Source organism: Salvelinus fontinalis, unplaced genomic scaffold (assembly GCF_029448725.1).
Source record: "Salvelinus fontinalis isolate EN_2023a unplaced genomic scaffold, ASM2944872v1 scaffold_0070, whole genome shotgun sequence".
NCBI lineage: Eukaryota > Metazoa > Chordata > Actinopteri > Salmoniformes > Salmonidae > Salvelinus > Salvelinus fontinalis.
Window position 1 is genome coordinate 159,441 of NW_026600279.1, and position 6,562 is coordinate 166,002.

A 6,562-nucleotide genomic window follows, 5' to 3' on the forward strand; every position below is an offset into this window, starting at 1 on the left:
CAAATAATATTTGAAATCTTTCAAATACTTTTAGCACTGGCTTGAGCCTGTCTGGAGTTTCCAGATCATAGATGGGCAGAGTTTTCCCTTTTGGGACTTTTCCATTGCTTCCATTCCTCCATTCAGGCTAGCTCAATCATGTGCAGCTAAAGTATTTGAAATACTATATCCTAGCTGATCCTAGCTGAATTGTGTGTGTGTGTGTGTGTGTGTGTGTGTGTGTGTGTGTGTGTGTGTGTGTGTGTGTGTGTGTGTGTGTGTGTGTGTGTGTGTGTGTGTGTGTGTGTGTGTGTGTGTGTGTGTGTGTGTGTGTGTGTGTGTGTGTGTGTGTGCCAAAAGTCCTCACAAGAATAGTGAACCATAAAAAATTAGGGGGATGAACATGAACTGTTTCTCAGGTAATGTTAGGATCCAGGGAGTCTTCACCTGTGTGCCTGTGGATTCCATTAGGGACCAGGAAGTGTCCCATCCCGGTGCATCCTTAAGCCCTCGGGTCGTCAGCTGCGGCTCTGTAAGGGTGTGGTGGGTGGAGGACTGTTAAACTGTTACACACATGACCTGCAGATGAAATGGCCTCTAGCTGCGAGCCTGTCCCCTCTTGCCATTCTTGTGGTGACTTGAGTGTGTGTGTGTGAGCGCATAAGTGTGTCAATATTATCTCAGCTCTCCCTTGGTTTCTCAGCATTGGGTTGAATGTCCTCCGATGGGAAAGCCATGCTTGTCTTACTTCAAGCTCAAACACACAGGCTCACACACAGACACACTCGCACACACGTTCACACACCAGTGTACATTCTCCCCCTGTCTCTCCCCAGAGGCAGGCCTGGGTTTACCTTTCCTCCTCAGCGGTGGCCTGGGCATGTTAGGTTAGTGGAGTCGTCATGGTCCACTGCAACTCCCCTCTGAGAAGTCTGCAGTTCTGCCTGGGGCTGTGTTCTGATACTCTGATATTCCCAGGGCTTTCCACCCAGGACAGGCCGTCGGGGATAGAGTTATATGTCAGCAGACTCTTCCTATGGGTTTCTCTACACATGACCAATACAACTTGAAACGTGAAACTCTATACACTCGATCATGGTTGGTGTGTGTGTGTGAGTGCACGTGCGCGCCTGTGTGTGTGTGTGTGCATGTGTTATCAAAGACGTTTGATATTCAAATATCTACTAGTGATATTATGGTCATCCACACCACTTTGCATCATCCTGTCATCCTGGGATATTTGATGGCCTCTACAAGAGAGTGTGTTGGCAAAAGGGCAAGTCAGAACACGTCTTCTGAACACAACATTTCATGTCGTCTCATCCTCTCATTTTAATCTCATGTTTGCAGCTGCTCTGTGTATGCCTGAGTGAATGTAGACTTGTGCAAGACAAGCAGTATTGGGACTCCTTTCTCTTTCAGATCGTTCAGATAACACACAAACCTCAACCTGTCCAAGCTACGTAACTAATAAAGAACAGTTTACTATGTGCCCCTATGCCCTGAAAGCCTCTGTCTGCATGGGAACACAATAATATCTGTGAAATTAAACTGAAAAATATAAACAGAGGATTTTGGTGAGTAGCCTATCGGTTAAGAGCATTGGCCCAGTAACCGAAAGGTCGCTGGTTTGAATCCCCGAGCCGACTAGGTGAAACATCTGTTTGTGCCCTTGAGCAAGGCACTTAATCCTAATTGCTCCTGTATGTCACTCTGGATAAGAGCATCTGCAAAATGACTCAAATGTAAAATGTAAACTACAACTGAATAAAGGTTTGGATTGTTTGATAAGTTTGACTAATTGTTTCTTGATTTGTTTGATAGCTTGAGGATTTGATGATGTGTGATGTCACTGATTGTGACATTTTGATGGTGTGTGCAAATCGTGCCTGTGCTTTCTGCAGGTTTTGATTGTTACGCAATTAACATTTTTCTGATCTCTGTGGCATTGTGACACTGATGTGATGATTCAGAGATATCTTTACTGTATGGTTTGTGCTATACTTTCCATGCCTTGTGTGTGGAATGACGTGAAAAGCTGTCACAATCATTGAGCCCATTCACTCTCCCAATACTCTACAGTTTATAGCCACATTCTTACCAACTGAGGCACAGGGACCACAGCTCTGCTAACCCACAGACCTCAGTAGTAAAGGTTATGCTTGGTTTGTCTGTGGTTTGTTTGTTGTTTGTGAGTCGTTGGTGTGCTACCAGTGTCTGCCCAAGTAATAGACAGTATTGACTCATGACTGTTGACCTTTTGAAACTGTTAACCTTTGACCTTTCAACCTGAGATAGAGAAACAGAGGGGTGACAGGGTTGTATAACAAATAATTTCAAAGACCACAACACATCAAGGAAGCCATCGCTCAGTCCTGATGGTGTTTGTTTTCTTTAATCTTTGGAGAAACACATTTAAAAACATATTAATCAATTTGATGAATTAATCAATTAGTCAATGAATTAATCAAGTTGATGAACCTTTTTGTTTCACGTTGTTGGATTCAATTGAACTACTTCTATCTTTGCCTGAGACGGTTGTAATCATTAAACAGGATTTTAAATGAACCCTAATTAACATACCTAAATCAATAGATGCATTCATTGAACAATCCTACTACAGTATATTCCAACGTGTCAATCACAGAAAGCCTCAGCATTCCAAGTTACCATGGTAGACTGACCTGTCAATCACTTTACCCAGTTTGACACACAGAACACCCTGGGAGTATCAGCCAGCCCAGGGCCCTCCCCTGTTGTCATGACAGCAGGATGATTGATGGTCTCTCTGGGGAGTGGAGAGGAGCGGCTTGGGGACTTCGTAGTGTTGAAAGGTAGGGGGGGATGATAACTTAGTGGAGTTGGAGGGGTGATGAGTTGGGGTTTTGGGGGTGGATAGGGAGTGGGGGTCCGGTCGCGATCTGTTTCAGGGACGTTTGGTGACCCCAGGTGAGCTGGTGAGTTTAAGGTGGGGGGGGGGGGGGGGGTTATATTTTGATCTGTCTCAGGGACTTTCCCGTGTCCCCTAGTTGAGGTGGTGAGTTTGGGGGAGTTATGGGGAGTGAGGGGGTTATGTCTTGATCTGTTTTCAGGGACGTTTGGTGACCCCAGTTAACCTAGTCTGACTAGTCAAGGTTCAGACTGGAGGCCTGTGAGACATTGGATAGAAAGTTCCATAGGGATTACAAAGTGTTAACACTATGATGAACTGGGTCCTGTTTCACTTCACATGTGGCTGTACTCTACCAATATATGGGTTCATAATGGTACTATGGGTTCCTGTAATACCATTGACTGTTTTAAGACTCAAGTTTTTAAGCAAACTCTAAAAAGCTGCATAGGTAACTGATTTATAAGTTGGCACACATTGATGAGGGGGAGTCATGAAAGGAGAAAAACAGGCTGTAAATCGTCTCTCATTTCTGCAAACTGGTTGACCCAATGAAGTGTTCGCCCCAGCAAGTGCGAACTAGAACAATTCCTCCCAACTACAGTACGATCTTTCAGCTGACCACCAACATTTTCCTAACCACCAGACCAGACCCCATATTGCATTCAGAAGAGAGAGAGGGGAGGATATCCAACATTGACACACACAGCTAAACCAACACACACTGCCTGGACTGGACCCGGTTGCATAAGCACACTCGCCAACTTGGCAATAGTCTCCCATCTTCACATAGCAACAAACTCACTCGCTCCTTGGTGTTACGTTAGTGCGTGTGCGGTCCGCTCTGTCTGTCTCTCTTTACTCTTTTTTTCTGACATTGTTTTATCTGCGTGCCCAACTCACTATGGATTATGGGTTTCATCCCAAATGGCGCCCTATTCCATATATAGTGCACTACTTTTAACTGGTCTCTGGTCAAAATAAGTGCACTATGTAGGGAATAGGGTGCCATTTGGTAGAGATCTATGGTTTCTTCCTCTCCAAACCACAGCTATGTTCCTTACTGCTGTCTCCAACAACGGGCAGTCATGCTAAGCAGAGGAACAAAAGAATAATACTATTTCAATGGTAGGAACCAGCAGTAGGGAAACTATTGGTAAAGGCTGGACACTGACAGGCTAAAGAAAAGCATATTCACTTCCTACCTTTCAATTGGATCTTCTGCTTTCCTGACAGTCATAGATGTGGAGTTTTAAGGCACAACAATGAAAGGAACATTTCACTGCTACTTCTTCACTTTATGCATTGTCCACCATTTCACTTTTATCTATTAAATACTTATTTAACCAGGAAGTCCTGGCCAATGAGTGACTGACATATATTGTCCATTATGTTAAATTGGAAGACAACTTTGCTACAAAGATCTGACAAATACCAAGAAACACCATTTATGGTAGCAATGTGGCTGTTTTCTTTACAGCTCTTCGGTCATTATGACTTTCTAATGTGAAGCCTCTTGTACTTATCTCTGTTTCTAACATCTTTGACCTGAACAAGGGGTAAGAGGAGCGTCTCAACGGGCCTGGAACTGAGGTCAGTTGTTGACCGAGTCCAAGTCAATATATCACTAGTGCTTATACTGGCAGAAGACTCCCTCTCATTCACTTCTCCATCTCTCCTTTTCTGTCTCTTTCACTCCCACTCACTCGCTTCTCATCCAACCCCCAAATGAATCGGAAAACAAACGTGTCTTTAATCAATTGGAGAGATACGTCTTTGCCGACTGGGCTCTGATAATACCACGTGTCTGAGAAAATGGACAGAGAAACTTCAGGCAAAACAATACTAGAAGCACTGCTTTTTGATTTAGTTGGTGCCTGCTTGATCGGTTCCATTGCAACAGGCTCAAACACAGCTATTTCAAGAATTATATTAAGAAAACCAATATTATTGAAACCTAGGTCTATCCATAATGCTACTCCTGTTGTGTCTGACTCCCTGGGAGTGGAACGTGTGGATGGTAACATCCGTCCCTGAGCAGCAGAGTTATTGTCTGAGCATCAGGGTCTTATCATCCCACAGACAGAGATGATAAGAGAGAGGGATCTTTGGCATGCCTTCCTGCCTGCCTGTGATGTGTCTGTCTGCAGCAGGCAGGGTCCAGGCTGCATTTGGATTATAGATAGAGACAGAGTCCATGGTTTACCGCAACAGTGCCTTTGTGCCCTTAGATCCCAATCTAAAGGCTTACCATTGATTCCTAGGCAGATATACAGTACCAGTCAAAGGTTTGGACACACCTACTCATTCCAGGGTTTTTCTTTTTACTATTTATTTTCTACATTGCAGAATAATAGTGAAGACATCAAAACTATGAAATAACACACATGGAATCATGTAGTAACCAAAAAAGGGTAAACAAATCAAAATATATTTTATATTTGAGATTCTTCAAAGTAACCCGGAAGCTTATAAGAAATCCCGCTATGCCCTCCGATGAACCATCAAACAGGCAAAGCGTCAATACAGGACTAAGATCAAATCGTACTACACCGGCTCTGACGCTCGTCGGATGTGGCAGGGCTTGGAAACCATTACAGACTACAAAGGGAAGCAGAGCCGAGAGCTGCCCAGTGACACAAGCCTACCAGACGAGCTAAATAACTTCTATGCTCGCTTCGAGGCAAGTAACACTGAAACTTGCATGAGAGCATCAGCTGTTCCGGACGACTGTGTGATCACGCTCTCCACAGCCAATGTGAGTAAGACCTTTAAACAGGTCAACATTTACAAGGCCGCAGGGCCAGATGGATTACCAGGACGTGTACCCCGAGCATGTGCTGACCAACTGGCAAGGGTCTTCACTGACATTTTCAACCTCTCCTTGTCTGAGTCTGTAATACCAACATGTTCCAAGCAGACCACCATAGTCCCTGTGCCCAAGAACACTGAGTTAACCTGCCTAAATGACTACAGACCCGTAGCACTCACGTTTGTAGCCATGAAACGCTTGAAAGGCTGGTCATGGCTCACATCAACACTATTATCCCAGAAACCCTAGACCCACTCCAATTTGCATTACGTCCCATCAGATCCACAGATGATGCAATCTCTATTGCACTCCACACTGCCCTTTCACACCTGGACAAAAGTAACACCTATGTGAGAATGCTATTCATTGACTACAGCTCAGCGTTCAACACCATAGTGCCCTCAAAGCTCATCACCAAGCTAAAGACCCTGGGACTAAACACCTCCCTCTGCAACTGGATCCTGGACTTCCTGATGGGCCACCCCCAGGTGGTAAGGGTAGGTAACAACACATTCCCATCCTGTACTGCCTGCTCGTGACTGCAAGGCAAGAATGTCAAGAACAGCACAAATAAGCAAAGAGAAACGACAGTCCATCTTACTTGAAGACATGAAGGTCAGTCAATACGGAACATTTCAGTGCAGTCGCAAAAACCATCAAGCGCTATGATGAAACTGGCTCTCATGAGGACTGCCACAGGAATGGAAGACCCAGAGTTACCTCTACTGCAGGGGACAAGTTCATTAGAGTTAACTGCAACCTCAGATTGCAGCCCAAATAAATGGTTCAAAGAGTTCAAGTAACAGAAACTGGTGACAATGTCTGTGATTTATTTAGAATTGAAGGCACACTTAACCAGCATGGCTACCACAGCATTCTGC